The 16532-nt window shown below is 40.8% G+C and overlaps 17 non-coding genes across 17 annotated transcripts; all 17 read left to right on the top strand.

The window, feature by feature from the left end:
- The first annotated feature begins 131 nt into the window (after positions 1 to 131).
- On the top strand, positions 132 to 204 carry TRNAR-CCU (transfer RNA arginine (anticodon CCU)). The gene has a single exon. It is a non-coding gene; the product is annotated as a tRNA-Arg (tRNA).
- A 448-nt stretch (positions 205 to 652) lies between these two features.
- On the top strand, positions 653 to 745 carry TRNAI-UAU (transfer RNA isoleucine (anticodon UAU)). The gene is given in 2 exon segments: positions 653 to 690; positions 710 to 745. It is a non-coding gene; the product is annotated as a tRNA-Ile (tRNA).
- Positions 746 to 1512: 767 nt separating this feature from the next.
- Positions 1513 to 1585, top strand: TRNAR-CCU (transfer RNA arginine (anticodon CCU)). Its single transcript has one exon. It is a non-coding gene; the product is annotated as a tRNA-Arg (tRNA).
- A 1304-nt stretch (positions 1586 to 2889) lies between these two features.
- TRNAR-CCU (transfer RNA arginine (anticodon CCU)) lies at positions 2890 to 2962 on the top strand. The gene has a single exon. It is a non-coding gene; the product is annotated as a tRNA-Arg (tRNA).
- A 447-nt stretch (positions 2963 to 3409) lies between these two features.
- On the top strand, positions 3410 to 3502 carry TRNAI-UAU (transfer RNA isoleucine (anticodon UAU)). The gene is given in 2 exon segments: positions 3410 to 3447; positions 3467 to 3502. It is a non-coding gene; the product is annotated as a tRNA-Ile (tRNA).
- A 755-nt stretch (positions 3503 to 4257) lies between these two features.
- Positions 4258 to 4330, top strand: TRNAR-CCU (transfer RNA arginine (anticodon CCU)). The gene has a single exon. It is a non-coding gene; the product is annotated as a tRNA-Arg (tRNA).
- A 1775-nt stretch (positions 4331 to 6105) lies between these two features.
- TRNAI-UAU (transfer RNA isoleucine (anticodon UAU)) lies at positions 6106 to 6198 on the top strand. Its single transcript is given in 2 exon segments — positions 6106 to 6143; positions 6163 to 6198. It is a non-coding gene; the product is annotated as a tRNA-Ile (tRNA).
- A 766-nt stretch (positions 6199 to 6964) lies between these two features.
- Positions 6965 to 7037, top strand: TRNAR-CCU (transfer RNA arginine (anticodon CCU)). Its single transcript has one exon. It is a non-coding gene; the product is annotated as a tRNA-Arg (tRNA).
- A 1171-nt stretch (positions 7038 to 8208) lies between these two features.
- Positions 8209 to 8281, top strand: TRNAR-CCU (transfer RNA arginine (anticodon CCU)). Its single transcript has one exon. It is a non-coding gene; the product is annotated as a tRNA-Arg (tRNA).
- Positions 8282 to 8728: 447 nt separating this feature from the next.
- TRNAI-UAU (transfer RNA isoleucine (anticodon UAU)) lies at positions 8729 to 8821 on the top strand. The gene is given in 2 exon segments: positions 8729 to 8766; positions 8786 to 8821. It is a non-coding gene; the product is annotated as a tRNA-Ile (tRNA).
- A 1284-nt stretch (positions 8822 to 10105) lies between these two features.
- Positions 10106 to 10198, top strand: TRNAI-UAU (transfer RNA isoleucine (anticodon UAU)). The gene is given in 2 exon segments: positions 10106 to 10143; positions 10163 to 10198. It is a non-coding gene; the product is annotated as a tRNA-Ile (tRNA).
- Positions 10199 to 10965: 767 nt separating this feature from the next.
- Positions 10966 to 11038, top strand: TRNAR-CCU (transfer RNA arginine (anticodon CCU)). The gene has a single exon. It is a non-coding gene; the product is annotated as a tRNA-Arg (tRNA).
- A 1388-nt stretch (positions 11039 to 12426) lies between these two features.
- Positions 12427 to 12519, top strand: TRNAI-UAU (transfer RNA isoleucine (anticodon UAU)). The gene is given in 2 exon segments: positions 12427 to 12464; positions 12484 to 12519. It is a non-coding gene; the product is annotated as a tRNA-Ile (tRNA).
- A 755-nt stretch (positions 12520 to 13274) lies between these two features.
- Positions 13275 to 13347, top strand: TRNAR-CCU (transfer RNA arginine (anticodon CCU)). The gene has a single exon. It is a non-coding gene; the product is annotated as a tRNA-Arg (tRNA).
- Positions 13348 to 13794: 447 nt separating this feature from the next.
- Positions 13795 to 13887, top strand: TRNAI-UAU (transfer RNA isoleucine (anticodon UAU)). The gene is given in 2 exon segments: positions 13795 to 13832; positions 13852 to 13887. It is a non-coding gene; the product is annotated as a tRNA-Ile (tRNA).
- Positions 13888 to 15897: 2010 nt separating this feature from the next.
- TRNAR-CCU (transfer RNA arginine (anticodon CCU)) lies at positions 15898 to 15970 on the top strand. Its single transcript has one exon. It is a non-coding gene; the product is annotated as a tRNA-Arg (tRNA).
- A 447-nt stretch (positions 15971 to 16417) lies between these two features.
- On the top strand, positions 16418 to 16510 carry TRNAI-UAU (transfer RNA isoleucine (anticodon UAU)). Its single transcript is given in 2 exon segments — positions 16418 to 16455; positions 16475 to 16510. It is a non-coding gene; the product is annotated as a tRNA-Ile (tRNA).
- The last annotated feature ends 22 nt before the right edge of the window (positions 16511 to 16532 follow it).

Raw genomic sequence — 16532 nt, 5'->3', positions numbered from 1 at the left:
GCTGTGTGACACTGTAGGTGCAAGAGAAATGATATTGTTACAGACACTGAGCTTATTGTGTGTGGATACTAAGACAAGCTTCTGGTTTTTTTTTTTTTTTTTTTAACAGTTAAAAGAAATTTACACATCAAGCCCCAGTGGCCGAATGGATAAGGCACTGGCCTCCTAAGCCAGGGATTGTGGGTTCAAGTCCCATCTGGGGTGCACCAGCATGTCTAAGGTGGTTGATCTTGAGCATGGCACTCAAATTTAGCAGACCCCAAATGTACAGTTTTATTCACTGATGAGATGATGTGAGGTTTAATCATGGAGACAAGCAGTTGTGTGAGGTTTAATCATGGATACAAGCAGTTGTGTAAAACCCAACAGGGTTATTCACTAAAGTGAAAATGATCAGGAATTCCAAGTGTATTTCAATTTAAAGGCCCAAGTGGAAAATTTTCTCCAAGTTACCTACGCCTTCGGTTCAGCTGCGTTGGCCTTGATTTTAAAATTCACTTTAAATTCTGGACAATTCTCACTTTAGTGAATATATCTGTACGATTATGAAATTGCCACATGAAACTTGCATTCAACTCATAAGAAGAGACTTGAGAACACTTTGACAGCGCAGGTTTGGGTGAAAACACAGCAGTAACAGAGCAAGCGACTTGCTCCAGTGGCGCAATCGGTTAGCGCGCGGTACGTATAAGGCAGTATCTGTTGAGCAATGCCGAGGTTGTGAGTTCAAGCCTCACCTGGAGCAGTTTTTGCATTTGCTTTTAATTGGTTTATCTGCAAGGTCCAGCACGGTGTCTCCAACCAGCTCTCAATGCCTCACCAGTCCTACAGGATGTAAAGGGATTCGATTTTGTCCCTCTGTTTGCCCTTGTTTTTATTTGCTCTTAAATTCATCTTACTATTTTTGTTAGGGATTGCCTTTTTTTTAGTAGAAGTGTTATCTTTGGCAATTTGTGTCCAAGGGGCGGAGCTTAAGCAAAGTTCCACTTTGGTTGCTAAGCGGATTTACTGACAATCCATCAGTGAAAAGAATCCAACTAAAGGACAAACTGCATACACCACGGACAGAGGAGAACAAAATAGCTGTGCCCAAATATTGAGAGTCGGCGCAAGGGAGAAAACATGATAAATATAGATCGAGGCAAGTGGTAAGGTGGATAGAAGAAGATACAAGGGGTATAAGGAAAAGAAAATTGAAAAGAAAAATGTGCATGTCGTACTTGTTTTGCCTTTGCAGCCCTCTTGTTCAATGGTTGGAACATTTCATTTTTATGACCTGAGTTTTCTTAAACTGTGCTGCCACCACGATGCGCATCTTTTTTCCGTTTACAAACAAACGAAAACTAAAGAGTTTCACTATCTTAAAGAACCTTGCCTATTGGCTGTGTGACACTGTAGGTGCAAGAGAAATGATATTGTTACAGACACTGAGCTTATTGTGTGTGGATACTAAGACAAGCTTCTGTTTTTTGTTTTTTGTTTTTTAACAGTAAAAAGAAATTTACACATCAATCCCCAGTGGCCTAATGGATAAGGCACTGGCCTCCTAAGCCAGGGATTGTGGGTTCAAGTCCCATCTGGGGTGCACCAGCATGTCTAAGGTGGTTGATCTTGAGCATGGCACTCAAATTTAGCAGACCCCAAATGTACAGTTTTATTCACTGATGAGATGATGTGAGGTTTAATCATGGAGACAAGCAGTTGTGTGAGGTTTAATCATGGATACAAGCAGTTGTGTAAACCCAACAGGGTTATTCACTAAAGTGAAAATGATCAGGAATTCCAAGTGTATTTCAATTTAAAGGCCCAAGTGGAAAATTTTCTCCAAGTTATCTACGCCTTCGGTTCAGCTGCGTTGGCCTTGATTTTAAAATTCACTTTAAATTCTGGACAATTCTCACTTTAGTGAATATATCTGTACGATTATGAAATTGCCACATGAAACTTGCATTCAACTCCTAAGAAGAGACTTGAGAACACTTTGACAGCGCAGGTTTGGGTGAAAACACAGCAGAGGCAGAACAAGCGACTTGCTCTAGTGGCGCAATCGTTTAGCGCGCGATACTTATAAGGCAGTATCTGTTGAGCAATGCCGAGGTTGTGAGTTCAAGCCTCACCTGGAGCAGTTTTTGCATTTGCTTTTAATTGGTTTATCTGCAAGGTCCAGCACGGTGTCTCCAACCAGCTCTCAACGCCTCACCAGTCCTACACGATGTAAAGGGATTCGATTTTGTCCCTCTGTTTGCCCTTGTTTTTATTTGCTCTTAAATTCATCTTACTATTTTTGTTAGGGATTGCCTTTTTTTTGTAGAAGTGTTATCTTTGGCAATTTTTGTCCAAGGGGCGGAGCTTAAGCAAAGTTCCACTTTGGTTGCTAAGCGGATTTACTGACAATCCATCAGTGAAAAGAATCCAACTAAAGGACAAACTGCATACACCACGGACAGAGGAGAACAAAATAGCTGTGCCCAAATATTGAGAGTCGGCGCAAGGGAGAAAACATGATAAATATAGATCGAGGCAAGTGGTAAGGTGGATAGAAGAAGATACAAGGGGTATAAGGAAAAGAAAATTGAAAAGAAAAATGTGCATGTCGTACTTGTTTTGCCTTTGCAGCCCTCTTGTTCAATGGTTGGAACATTCCATTTTTATGACCTGAGTTTTCTTAAACTGTGCTGCCACCACGATGCGCATCTTTTTTCCGTTTACAAACAAACGAAAACTCAAGAGTTTCACTATCTTAAATAACCTTGCCTATTGGCTGTGTGACACTGTAGGTGCAAGAGAAATTATATTGTTACAGACACTGAGCTTATTGTGTGTGGATACTAAGACAAGCTTCTGTTTTTTTTGTTTTTTTTTAACAGTTAAAATAAATTTACACATCAAGCCCCAGTGGCCTAATGGATAAGGCACTGGCCTCCTAAGCCAGGGATTGTGGGTTCAAGTCCCATCTGGGGTGCACCAGCATGTCTAAGGTGGTTGATCTTGAGCATGGCACTCAAATGTAGCAGACCCCAAATGTACAGTTTTATTCACTGATGAGATGATGTGAGGTTTAATCATGGAGACAAGCAGTTGTGTGAGGTTTAATCATGGATACAAGCAGTTGTGTAAACCCAACAGGGTTATTCACTAAAGTGAAAATGATCAGGAATTCCAAGTGTATTTCAATTTAAAGGCCCAAGTGGAAAATTTTCTCCAAGTTACCTACGCCTTCGGTTCAGCTGCGTTGGCCTTGATTTTAAAATTCTCTTTATATTCTGGACAATTCTCACTTTAGTGAATATATCTGTACGATTATGAAATTGCCACATGAAACTTGCATTCAACTCATAAGAAGAGACTTGAGAACACTTTGACAGCGCAGGTTTGGGTGAAAACAAAGCAGTCGCAGAGCCAGCGACTTGCTCCAGTGGTGCAATCGGTTAGTGCGCGGTACTTATAAGGCAGTATCTGTTGAGCAATGCCGAGGTTGTGAGTTCAAGCCTCACCTGGAGCAGTTTTTGCATTTGCTTTTAATTGGTTTATCTGCAAGGTCCAGCACGGTGTCTCCAACCAGCTCTCAACGCCTCACCAGTCCTACACGATGTAAAGGGATTCGATTTTGTCCCTCTGTTTGCCCTTGTTTTTATTTGCTCTTAAATTCATCTTACTATTTTTGTTAGGGATTGCCTTTTTTTTGTAGAAGTGTTATCTTTGGCAATTTTTGTCCAAGGGGCGGAGCTTAAGCAAAGTTCCACTTTGGTTGCTAAGCGGATTTACTGACAATCCATCAGTGAAAAGAATCCAACTAAAGGACAAACTGCATACACCACGGACAGAGGAGAACAAAATAGCTGTGCCCAAATATTGAGAGTCGGCGCAAGGGAGAAAACATGATAAATATAGATCGAGGCAAGTGGTAAGGTGGATAGAAGAAGATACAAGGGGTATAAGGAAAAGAAAATTGAAAAGAAAAATGTGCATGTCGTACTTGTTTTGCCTTTGCAGCCCTCTTGTTCAATGGTTGGAACATTCCATTTTTATGACCTGAGTTTTCTTAAACTGTGCTGCCACCACGATGCGCATCTTTTTTCCGTTTACAAACAAACGAAAACTAAAGAGTTTCACTATCTTAAAGAACCTTGCCTATTGGCTGTGTGACACTGTAGGTGCAAGAGAAATAATATTGTTACAGACACTGAGCTTATTGTGTGTGGATACTAAGACAAGCTTCTGTTTTTTTTTAACAGTTAAAAGAAATTTACACATCAAGCCCCAGTGGCCTAATGGATAAGGCACTGGCCTCCTAAGCCAGGGATTGTGGGTTCAAGTCCCATATGGGGTGCACCAGCATGTCTAAGGTGGTTGATCTTGAGCATGGAACTCAAATTTAGCAGACCCCAAATGTACAGTTTTATTCACTGATGAGATGATGTGAGGTTTAATCATGGAGACAAGCAGTTCTGTAAACCCAACAGGGTTATTCACTAAAGTGTAAATGATCAGGAATTCCAAGTGTATTTCAATTTAAAGTCCCAAGTGGAAAATTTTCGCCAAGTTACCTACGCCTTCGGTTCAGCTGCGTTGGCCTTGATTTTAAAATTCACTTTAAATTCTGGACAATTCTCACTTTAGTGAATATATCTGTACGATTATGAAATTGCCACATGAAACTTGCATTCAACTCATAAGAAGATACTTGAGAACACTTTGACAGCGCAGGTTTGGGTGAAAACACAGCAGTGGCAGAGCAAGCGACTTGCTGCAGTGGCGCAATCGGTTAGCGCGCGGTACTTATAAGGCAGTATCTGATGAGCAATGCCGAGGTTGTGAGTTCAAGCCTCAAATGGAGCAGTTTTTGCATTTGCTTTTAATTGGTTTATCTGCAAGGTCCAGCACGGTGTCTCCAACCAGCTCTCAACGCCTCACCAGTCCTACACGATGTAAAGGGATTCGATTTTGTCCCTCTGTTTGCCCTTGTTTTTATTTGCTCTTAAATTCATCTTACTATTTTTGTTAGGGATTGCCTTTTTTTTGTAGAAGTGTTATCTTTGGCAATTTTTGTCCAAGGGGCGGAGCTTAAGCAAAGTTCCACTTTGGTTGCTAAGCGGATTTACTGACAATCCATCAGTGAAAAGAATCCAACTAAAGGACAAACTGCATACACCACGGACAGAGGAGAACAAAATAGCTGTGCCCAAATATTGAGAGTCGGCGCAAGGGAGAAAACATGATAAATATAGATCGAGGCAAGTGGTAAGGTGGATAGAAGAAGATACAAGGGGTATAAGGAAAAGAAAATTGAAAAGAAAGATTTGCATGTCGTACTTGTTTTGCCTTTGCAGCCCTCTTGTTCAATGGTTGGAACATTCCATTTTTATGACCTGAGTTTTCTTAAACTGTGCTGCCACCACGATGCGCATCTTTTTTCCGTTTACAAACAAACGAAAACTAAAGAGTTTCACTATCTTAAAGAACCTTGCCTATTGGCTGTGTGACACTGTAGGTGCAAGAGAAATAATATTGTTACAGACACTGAGCTTATTGTGTGTGGATACTAAGACAAGCTTCTGTTTTTTTTTAACAGTTAAAAGAAATTTACACATCAAGCCTAATGGATAAGGCACTGGCCTCCTAAGCCAGGGATTGTGGGTTCAAGTCCCATCTGGGGTGCACCAGCATGTCTAAGGTGGTTGATCTTGAGCATGGCACTCAAATTTAGCAGACCCCAAATGTACAGTTTTATTCACTGATGAGATGATGTGAGGTTTAATCATGGAGACAAGCACTTGTGTGAGGTTTAATCATGGATACAAGCAGTTGTGTAAACCCAACAGGGTTATTCACTAAAGTGAAAATGATCAGGAATTCCAAGTGTATTTCAATTTAAAGGCCCAAGTGGAAAATTTTCTCCAAGTTACCTACGCCTTCGGTTCAGCTGCGTTGGCCTTGATTTTAAAATTCACTTTAAATTCTGGACAATTCTCACTTTAGTGAATATATCTGTACGATTATGAAATTGCCACATGAAACTTGCATTCAACTCATAAGAAGAGACTTGAGAACACTTTGACAGCGCAGGTTTGGGTGAAAACACAGCAGTGGCAGAGCAAGCGACTTGCTCCAGTGGTGCAATCGGTTAGCGCGCGGTACTTATAAGGCAGTATCTGTTGAGCAATGCCGAGGTTGTGAGTTCAAGCCTCACCTGGAGCAGTTTTTGCATTTGCTTTTAATTGGTTTATCTGCAAGGTCCAGCACGGTGTCTCCAACCAGCTCTCAACGCCTCACCAGTCCTACAGGATGTAAAGGGATTCGATTTTGTCCCTCTGTTTGCCCTTGTTTTTATTTGCTCTTAAATTCATCTTACTATTTTTGTCAGGGATTGCCTTTTTTTTGTAGAAGTGTTATCTTTGGCAATTTTTGTCCAAGGGGCGGAGCTTAAGCAAAGTTCCACTTTGGTTGCTAAGCGGATTTACTGACAATCCATCAGTGAAAAGAATCCAACTAAAGGACAAACTGCATACACCACGGACAGAGGAGAACAAAATAGCTGTGCCCAAATATTGAGAGTCGGCGCAAGGGAGAAAACATGATAAATATAGATCGAGGCAAATGGTAAGGTGGATAGAAGAAGATACAAGGGGTATAAGGAAACGAAAATTGAAAAGAAAAATTTGCATGTCGTACTTGTTTTGCCTTTGCAGCCCTCTTGTTCAATGGTTGGAACATTCCATTTTTATGACCTGAGTTTTCTTAAACTGTGCTGCCACCACGATGCGCATCTTTTTTCCGTTTACAAACAAACGAAAACTAAAGAGTTTCACTATCTTAAAGAAACTTGCCTATTGGCTGTGTGACACTGTAGGTGCAATAGAAATAATATTGTTACAGACACTGAGCTTATTGTGTGTGGATACTAAGACAAGCTTCTGTTTTTTTTTTGTTTTTTTTTAACAGTTACACGAAATTTACACATCTAGCCCCAGTGGCCTAATGGATAAGGCACTGGCCTCCTAAGCCAGGGATTGTGGGTTCAAGTCCCATATGGGGTGCACCAGAAGGTCTAAGGTGGTTGATCTTGAGCATGTCACTCAAATTTAGCAGACCCCAAATGTACAGTTTTATTCACTGATGAGATGATGTGAGGTTTAATCTTGGAGACAAGCAGTTGTGTGAGGTTAAATCATGGATACAAGCAGTTGTGTAAACCCAACAGGGTTATTCACTAAAGTGAAAATGATCAGGAATTGCAAGTGTATTTCAATTTAAAGGCCCAAGTGGAAAATTTTCTCCAAGTTACCTACGCCTTCGGTTCAGCTGCGTTGGCCTTGATTTTAAAATTCTCTTTAAATTCTGGACAATTCTCACTTTAGTGAATATATCTGTACGATTATGAAATTGCCACATGAAACTTGCATTCAACTCCTAAGAAGAGACTTGAGAACACTTTGACAGCGCAGTTTTGGGTGAAAACACAGCAGAGGCAAAACAAGCGACTTGGTCCAGTGGGGCAATCGGTTAGCGCGCGGTACTTATAAGGCAGTATCTGTTGAGCAATGCCGAGGTTGTAAGTTCAAGCCTCACCTGGAGCAGTTTTTGCATTTGCTTTTAATTGGTTTATCTGCAAGGTCCAGCACGGTGTCTCCAACCAGCTCTCAACGCCTCACCAGTCCTACACGATGTAAAGGGATTCGATTTTGTCCCTCTGTTTGCCCTTGTTTTTATTTGCTCTTAAATTCATCTTACTATTTTTGTTAGGGATTGCCTTTTTTTTGTAGAAGTGTTATCTTTGGCAATTTTTGTCCAAGGGGCGGAGCTTAAGCAAAGTTCCACTTTGGTTGCTAAGCGGATTTACTGACAATCCATCAGTGAAAAGAATCCAACTAAAGGACAAACTGCATACACCACGGACAGAGGAGAACAAAATAGCTGTGCCCAAATATTGAGAGTCGGCGCAAGGGAGAAAACATGATAAATATAGATCGAGGCAAGTGGTAAGGTGGATAGAAGAAGATACAAGGGGTAAAAGGAAAAGAAAATTGAAAAGAAAGATTTGCATGTCGTACTTGTTTTGCCTTTGCAGCCCTCTTGTTCAATGTTTGGAACATTCCATTTTTATGACCTGAGTTGTTACAGACACTGAGCTTATTGTGTGTGGATACAAAGACAAGCTTCTGTTTTTTTTGGGTTTTTTTTACCAGTTACAAGAAATTTACACATCAAGCCCCAGTGGCCTAATGGATAAGGCACTGGCCTCCTAAGCCAGGGATTGTGGGTTCAAGTCCCATCTGGGGTGCACCAGCATGTCTAAGGTGGTTGATCTTGAGCATGGCACTCAAATTTAGCAGACCCCAAATGTACAGTTTTATTCACTGATGAGATGATGTGAGGTTTAATCATGGAGACAAGCAGTTGTGTGAGGTTTAATCATGGATTCAAGCAGTTGTGTAAACCCAACAGGGTTATTCAATAAAGTGAAAATGATCAGGAATTCCAAGTGTATTTCAATTTAAAGGCCCAAGTGGAAAATTTTCTTCAAGTTACCTACGCCTTCGGTTCAGCTGCGTTGGCCTTGATTTTAAAATTCTCTTTAAATTCTGGACAATTCTCACTTTAGTGAATATATCTGTACGATTATGAAATTGCCACATGAAACTTGCATTCAACTCCTAAGAAGAGACTTGAGAACACTTTGACAGCGCAGGTTTGGGTGAAAACACAGCAGAGGCAGAACAAGCGACTTGCTCCAGTGGGGCAATCGGTTAGCGCGCGGTACTTATAAGGCAGTATCTGTTGAGCAATGCCGAGGTTGTGAGTTCAAGCCTCACCTGGAGCAGTTTTTGCATTTGCTTTTAATTGGTTTATCTGCAAGGTCCAGCACGGTGTCTCCAACCAGCTCTCAACGCCTCACCAGTCCTACACGATGTAAAGGGATTCGATTTTGTCCCTCTGTTTGCCCTTGTTTTTATTTGCTCTTAAATTCATCTTACTATTTTTGTCAGGTATTGCCTTTTTTTTGTAGAAGTGTTATCTTTGGCAATTTTTGGCCAAGGGGCGGAGCTTAAGCAAAGTTCCACTTTGGTTGCTAAGCGGATTTACTGACAATCCATCAGTGAAAAGAATCCAACTAAAGGACAAACTGCATACACCACGGACAGAGGAGAACAAAATAGCTGTGCCCAAATATTGAGAGTCGGCGCAAGGGAGAAAACATGATAAATATAGATCGAGGCAAGTGGTAAGGTGGATAGAAGAAGATACAAGGGGTATAAGGAAAAGAAAATTGAAAAGAAAGATTTGCATGTCGTACTTGTTTTGCCTTTGCAGCCCTCTTGTTCAATGGTTGGAACATTCCATTTTTATGACCTGAGTTTTCTTAAACTGTGCTGCCACCACGATGCGCATCTTTTTTCCGTTTACAAACAAACGAAAACTAAAGAGTTTCACTATCTTAAAGAACCTTGCCTATTGGCTGTGTGACACTGTAGGTGCAAGAGAAATAATATTGTTACAGACACTGAGCTTATTGTGTGTGGATAATAAGACAAGCTTCTGTTATTTTTGGTTTTTTTTAACAGTTAAAAAAAATTTACACATCAAGTCCCAGTGGCCTAATGGATAAGGCACTGGCCTCCTAAGCCTGGGATTGTGGGTTCAAGTCCCATCTGGGGTGCACCAGCATGTCTAAGGTGGTTGATCTTGAGCATGGCACTCAAATGTAGCAGACCCCAAATGTACAGTTTTATTCACTGATGAGATGATGTGAGGTTTAATCATGGAGACAAGCAGTTGTGTGAGGTTTAATCATGGAGACAAGCAGTTCTGTAAACCCAACAGGGTTATTCACAAAAGTGTAATTGATCAGGAATTCCAAGTGTATTTCAATTTAAAGTCCCAAGTGGAAAATTTTCTCCAAGTTACCTACGCCTTCGGTTCAGCTGCGTTGGCCTTGATTTTAAAATTCTCTTTAAATTCTGGACAATTCTCACTTTAGTGAATATATCTGTACGATTATGAAATTGCCACATGAAACTTGCATTCAACTCATAAGAAGAGAATTGAGAACACTTTGACAGCGCAGGTTTGGGTGAAAACACAGCAGAGACAGAGAAAGCGACTTGCTCCAGTGGCGCAATCGGTTAGCGCGCGGTACTTATAAGGCAGTATCTGTTGAGCAATGCCGAGGTTGTGAGTTCAAGCCTCACCAGGAGCAGTTTTTGCATTTGCTTTTAATTGGTTTATCTGCAAGGTCCAGCACGGTGTCTCCAACCAGCTCTCAATGCCTCACCAGTCCTACAGGATGTAAAGGGATTCGATTTGGTCCCTCTGTTTGACTTTGTTTTTATTTGCTCTTAAATTCATCTTACTATTTTTGTTAGGGATTGCCTTTTTTTTAGTAGAAGTGTTATCTTTGGCAATTTTTGTCCAAGGGGCGGAGCTTAAGCAAAGTTCCACTTTGGTTGCTAAGCGGATTTACTGACAATCCATCAGTGAAAAGAATCCAACTAAAGGACAAACTGCATACACCACGGACAGAGGAGAACAAAATAGCTGTGCCCAAATATTGAGAGTCGGCGCAAGGGAGAAAACATGATAAATATAGATCGAGGCAAGTGGTAAGGTGGATAGAAGAAGATACAAGGGGTATAAGGAAAAGAAAATTGAAAAGAAAAATGTGCATGTCGTACTTGTTTTGCCTTTGCAGCCCTCTTGTTCAATGGTTGGAACATTCCATTTTTATGACCTGAGTTTTCTTAAACTGTGCTGCCACCACGATGCGCATCTTTTTTTCCGTTTACAAACAAACGAAAACTAAAGAGTTTCACTATCTTAAAGAACCTTCCCTATTGGCTGTGTGACACTGTAGGTGCAAGAGAAATTATATTGTTACAGACACTGAGCTTATTGTGTGTGGATACTAAGACAAGCTTCTGTTTTTTTTTTTTTTTTTTTAACAGTTAAAATAAATTTACACATCAAGCCCCAGTGGCCTAATGGATAAGGCACTGGCCTCCTAAGCCAGGGATTGTGGGTTCAAGTCCCATCTGGGGTGCACCAGCATGTCTAAGGTGGTTGATCTTGAGCATGGCACTCAAATTTAGCAGACCCCAAATGTACAGTTTTATTCACTGATGAGATGATGTGAGGTTTAATCATGGAGACAAGCAGTTGTGTGAGGTTTAATCATGGATACAAGCAGTTGTGTAAAACCCAACAGGGTTATTCACTAAAGTGAAAATGATCAGGAATTCCAAGTGTATTTCAATTTAAAGGCCCAAGTGGAAAATTTTCTCCAAGTTACCTACGCCTTCGGTTCAGCTGCGTTGGCCTTGATTTTAAAATTCACTTTAAATTCTGGACAATTCTCACTTTAGTGAATATATCTGTACGATTATGAAATTGCCACATGAAACTTGCATTCAACTCATAAGAAGAGACTTGAGAACATTTGCTTTTAATTGGTTTATCTGCAAGGTCCAGCACGGTGTCTCCAACCAGCTCTCAACGCCTCACCAGTCCTACACGATGTAAAGGGATTCGATTTTGTCCCTCTGTTTGGCTTTGTTTTTATTTGCTCTTAAATTCATCTTACTATTTTTGTTAGGGATTGCCTTTTTTTTTTTGAAGTGTTATCTTTGGCAATTTTTGTCCAAGGGGCGGAGCTTAAGCAAAGTTCCACTTTGGTTGCTAAGCGGATTTACTGACAATCCATCAGTGAAAAGAATCCAACTAAAGGACAAACTGCATACACCACGGACAGAGGAGAACAAAATAGCTGTGCCCAAATATTGAGAGTCGGCGCAAGGGAGAAAACATGATAAATATAGATCGAGGCAAGTGGTAAGGTGGATAGAAGAAGATACAAGGGGTATAAGGAAAAGAAAATTGAAAAGAAAAATGTGCATGTCGTACTTGTTTTGCCTTTGCAGCCCTCTTGTTCAATGGTTGGAACATTCCATTTTTATGACCTGAGTTTTCTTAAACTGTGCTGCCACCACGATGCGCATCTTTTTTCCGTTTACAAACAAACGAAAACTAAAGAGTTTCACTATCTTAAAGAACCTTGCCTATTGGCTGTGTGACACTGTAGGTGCAAGAGAAATAATATTGTTACAGACACTGAGCTTATTGTGTGTGGATACTAAGACTAATAACAGGGTTATTCACTAAAGTGTAAATGATCAGGAATTCCAAGTGTATTTCAATTTAAAGTCCCAAGTGGAAAATTTTCGCCAAGTTACCTACGCCTTCGGTTCAGCTGCGTTGGCCTTGATTTTAAAATTCTCTTTAAATTCTGGACAATTCTCACTTTAGTGAATATATCTGTACGATTATGAAATTGCCACATGAAACTTGCATTCAACTCCTAAGAAGAGACTTGAGAACACTTTGACAGCGCAGGTTTGGGTGAAAACACAGCAGAGGCAAAACAAGTGACTTGCTCCAGTGGCGCAATCGGTTAGCGCGCGGTACTTATAAGGCAGTATCTGTTGAGCAATGCTGAGGTTGTGAGTTCAAGCCTCACCTGGAGCAGTTTTTGCATTTGTTTTTAATTGGTTTATCTGCAAGGTCCAGCACGGTGTCTCCAACCAGCTCTCAACGCCTCACCAGTCCTACACGATGTAAAGGGATTCGATTTTGTCCCTCTGTTTGCCCTTGTTTTTATTTGCTCTTAAATTCATCTTACTATTTTTGTCAGGGATTGCCTTTTTTTTGTAGAAGTGTTATCTTTGGCAATTTTTGGCCAAGGGGCGGAGCTTAAGCAAAGTTCCACTTTGGTTGCTAAGCGGATTTACTGACAATCCATCAGTGAAAAGAATCCAACTAAAGGACAAACTGCATACACCACGGACAGAGGAGAACAAAATAGCTGTGCCCAAATATTGAGAGTCGGCGCAAGGGAGAAAACATGATAAATATAGATCGAGGCAAGTGGTAAGGTGGATAGAAGAAGATACAAGGGGTATAAGGAAAAGAAAATTGAAAAGAAAGATTTGCATGTCGTACTTGTTTTGCCTTTGCAGCCCTCTTGTTCAATGGTTGGAACATTCCATTTTTATGACCTGAGTTTTCTTAAACTGTGCTGCCACCACGATGCGCATCTTTTTTCCGTTTACAAACAAACGAAAACTAAAGAGTTTCACTATCTTAAAGAACCTTGCCTATTGGCTGTGTGACACTGTAGGTGCAAGAGAAATAATATTGTTACAGACACTGAGCTTATTGTGTGTGGATACTAAGACAAGCTTCTGTTTTTTTTTAACAGTTAAAAGAAATTTACACATCAAGCCCCAGTGGCCTAATGGATAAGGCACTGGCCACCTAAGCCAGGGATTGTGGGTTCAAGTCCCATCTGGGGTGCACCAGCATGTCTAAGGTGGTTGATCTTGAGCATGGCACTCAAATTTAGCAGACCCCAAATGTACAGTTTTATTCACTGATGAGATGATGTGAGGTTTAATCATGGAGACAAGCACTTGTGTGAGGTTTAATCATGGATACAAGCAGTTGTGTAAACCCAACAGGGTTATTCACTAAAGTGAAAATGATCAGGAATTCCAAGTGTATTTCAATTTAAAGGCCCAAGTGGAAAATTTTCTCCAAGTTACCTACGCCTTCGGTTCAGCTGCGTTGGCCTTGATTTTAAAATTCACTTTAAATTCTGGACAATTCTCACTTTAGTGAATATATCTGTACGATTATGAAATTGCCACATGAAACTTGCATTCAACTCATAAGAAGAGACTTGAGAACACTTTGACAGCGCAGGTTTGGGTGAAAACACAGCAATGGCAGAGCAAGCGACTTGCTCCAGTGGTGCAATCGGTTAGCGCGCGGTACTTATAAGGCAGTATCTGTTGAGCAATGCCGAGGTTGTGAGTTCAAGCCTCACCTGGAGCAGTTTTTGCATTTGCTTTTAATTGGTTTATCTGCAAGGTCCAGCACGGTGTCTCCAACCAGCTCTCAACGCCTCACCAGTCCTACAGGATGTAAAGGGATTCGATTTTGTCCCTCTGTTTGCCCTTGTTTTTATTTGCTCTTAAATTCATCTTACTATTTTTGTCAGGGATTGCCTTTTTTTTGTAGAAGTGTTATCTTTGGCAATTTTTGTCCAAGGGGCGGAGCTTAAGCAAAGTTCCACTTTGGTTGCTAAGCGGATTTACTGACAATCCATCAGTGAAAAGAATCCAACTAAAGGACAAACTGCATACACCACGGACAGAGGAGAACAAAATAGCTGTGCCCAAATATTGAGAGTCGGCGCAAGGGAGAAAACATGATAAATATAGATCGAGGCAAATGGTAAGGTGGATAGAAGAAGATACAAGGGGTATAAGGAAACGAAAATTGAAAAGAAAAATTTGCATGTCGTACTTGTTTTGCCTTTGCAGCCCTCTTGTTCAATGGTTGGAACATTCCATTTTTATGACCTGAGTTTTCTTAAACTGTGCTGCCACCACGATGCGCATCTTTTTTCCGTTTACAAACAAACGAAAACTAAAGAGTTTCACTATCTTAAAGAAACTTGCCTATTGGCTGTGTGACACTGTAGGTGCAATAGAAATAATATTGTTACAGACACTGAGCTTATTGTGTGTGGATACTAAGACAAGCTTCTGTTTTTTTTTTGTTTTTTTTTAACAGTTACAAGAAATTTACACATCTAGCCCCAGTGGCCTAATGGATAAGGCACTGGCCTCCTAAGCCAGGTATTGTGGGTTCAAGTCCCATATGGGGTGCACCAGAAGGTCTAAGGTGGTTGATCTTGAGCATGTCACTCAAATTTAGCAGACCCCAAATGTACAGTTTTATTCACTGATGAGATGATGTGAGGTTTAATCTTGGAGACAAGCAGTTGTGTGAGGTTAAATCATGGATACAAGCAGTTGTGTAAACCCAACAGGGTTATTCACTAAAGTGAAAATGATCAGGAATTCCAAGTGTATTTCAATTTAAAGGCCCAAGTGGAAAATTTTCTCCAAGTTACCTACGCCTTCGGTTCAGCTGCGTTGGCCTTGATTTTAAAATTCTCTTTAAATTCTGGACAATTCTCACTTTAGTGAATATATCTGTACGATTATGAAATTGCCACATGAAACTTGCATTCAACTCCTAAGAAGAGACTTGAGAACACTTTGACAGCGCAGGTTTGGGTGAAAACACAGCAGAGGCAAAACAAGCGACTTGGTCCAGTGGGGCAATCGGTTAGCGCGCGGTACTTATAAGGCAGTATCTGTTGAGCAATGCCGAGGTTGTAAGTTCAAGCCTCACCTGGAGCAGTTTTTGCATTTGCTTTTAATTGGTTTATCTGCAAGGTCCAGCACGGTGTCTCCAACCAGCTCTCAACGCCTCACCAGTCCTACACGATGTAAAGGGATTCGATTTTGTCCCTCTGTTTGCCCTTGTTTTTATTTGCTCTTAAATTCATCTTACTATTTTTGTTAGGGATTGCCTTTTTTTTGTAGAAGTGTTATCTTTGGCAATTTTTGTCCAAGGGGCGGAGCTTAAGCAAAGTTCCACTTTGGTTGCTAAGCGGATTTACTGACAATCCATCAGTGAAAAGAATCCAACTAAAGGACAAACTGCATACACCACGGACAGAGGAGAACAAAATAGCTGTGCCCAAATATTGAGAGTCGGCGCAAGGGAGAAAACATGATAAATATAGATCGAGGCAAGTGGTAAGGTGGATAGAAGAAGATACAAGGGGTAAAAGGAAAAGAAAATTGAAAAGAAAGATTTGCATGTCGTACTTGTTTTGCCTTTGCAGCCCTCTTGTTCAATGTTTGGAACATTCCATTTTTATGACCTGAGTTGTTACAGACACTGAGCTTATTGTGTGTGGATACAAAGACAAGCTTCTGTTTTTTTTGGGTTTTTTTTACCAGTTACAAGAAATTTACACATCAAGCCCCAGTGGCCTAATGGATAAGGCACTGGCCTCCTAAGCCAGGGATTGTGGGTTCAAGTCCCATCTGGGGTGCACCAGCATGTCTAAGGTGGTTGATCTTGAGCATGGCACTCAAATTTAGCAGACCCCAAATGTACAGTTTTATTCACTGATGAGATGATGTGAGGTTTAATCATGGAGACAAGCAGTTGTGTGAGGTTTAATCATGGATTCAAGCAGTTGTGTAAACCCAACAGGGTTATTCAATAAAGTGAAAATGATCAGGAATTCCAAGTGTATTTCAATTTAAAGGCCCAAGTGGAAAATTTTCTTCAAGTTACCTACGCCTTCGGTTCAGCTGCGTTGGCCTTGATTTTAAAATTCTCTTTAAATTCTGGACAATTCTCACTTTAGTGAATATATCTGTACGATTATGAAATTGCCACATGAAACTTGCATTCAACTCCTAAGAAGAGACTTGAGAACACTTTGACAGCGCAGGTTTGGGTGAAAACACAGCAGAGGCAGAACAAGCGACTTGCTCCAGTGGGGCAATCGGTTAGCGCGCGGTACTTATAAGGCAGTATCTGTTGAGCAATGCCGAGGTTGTGAGTTCAAGCCTCACCTGGAGCAGTTTTTGCATTTGCTTTTAATT

Source organism: Pelobates fuscus, chromosome 6 (genome assembly GCF_036172605.1).
Source record: "Pelobates fuscus isolate aPelFus1 chromosome 6, aPelFus1.pri, whole genome shotgun sequence".
In the NCBI taxonomy this organism is placed as follows: Eukaryota; Metazoa; Chordata; class Amphibia; order Anura; family Pelobatidae; genus Pelobates; species Pelobates fuscus.
This window is presented reverse-complemented; position numbering and strand designations above follow the sequence as displayed.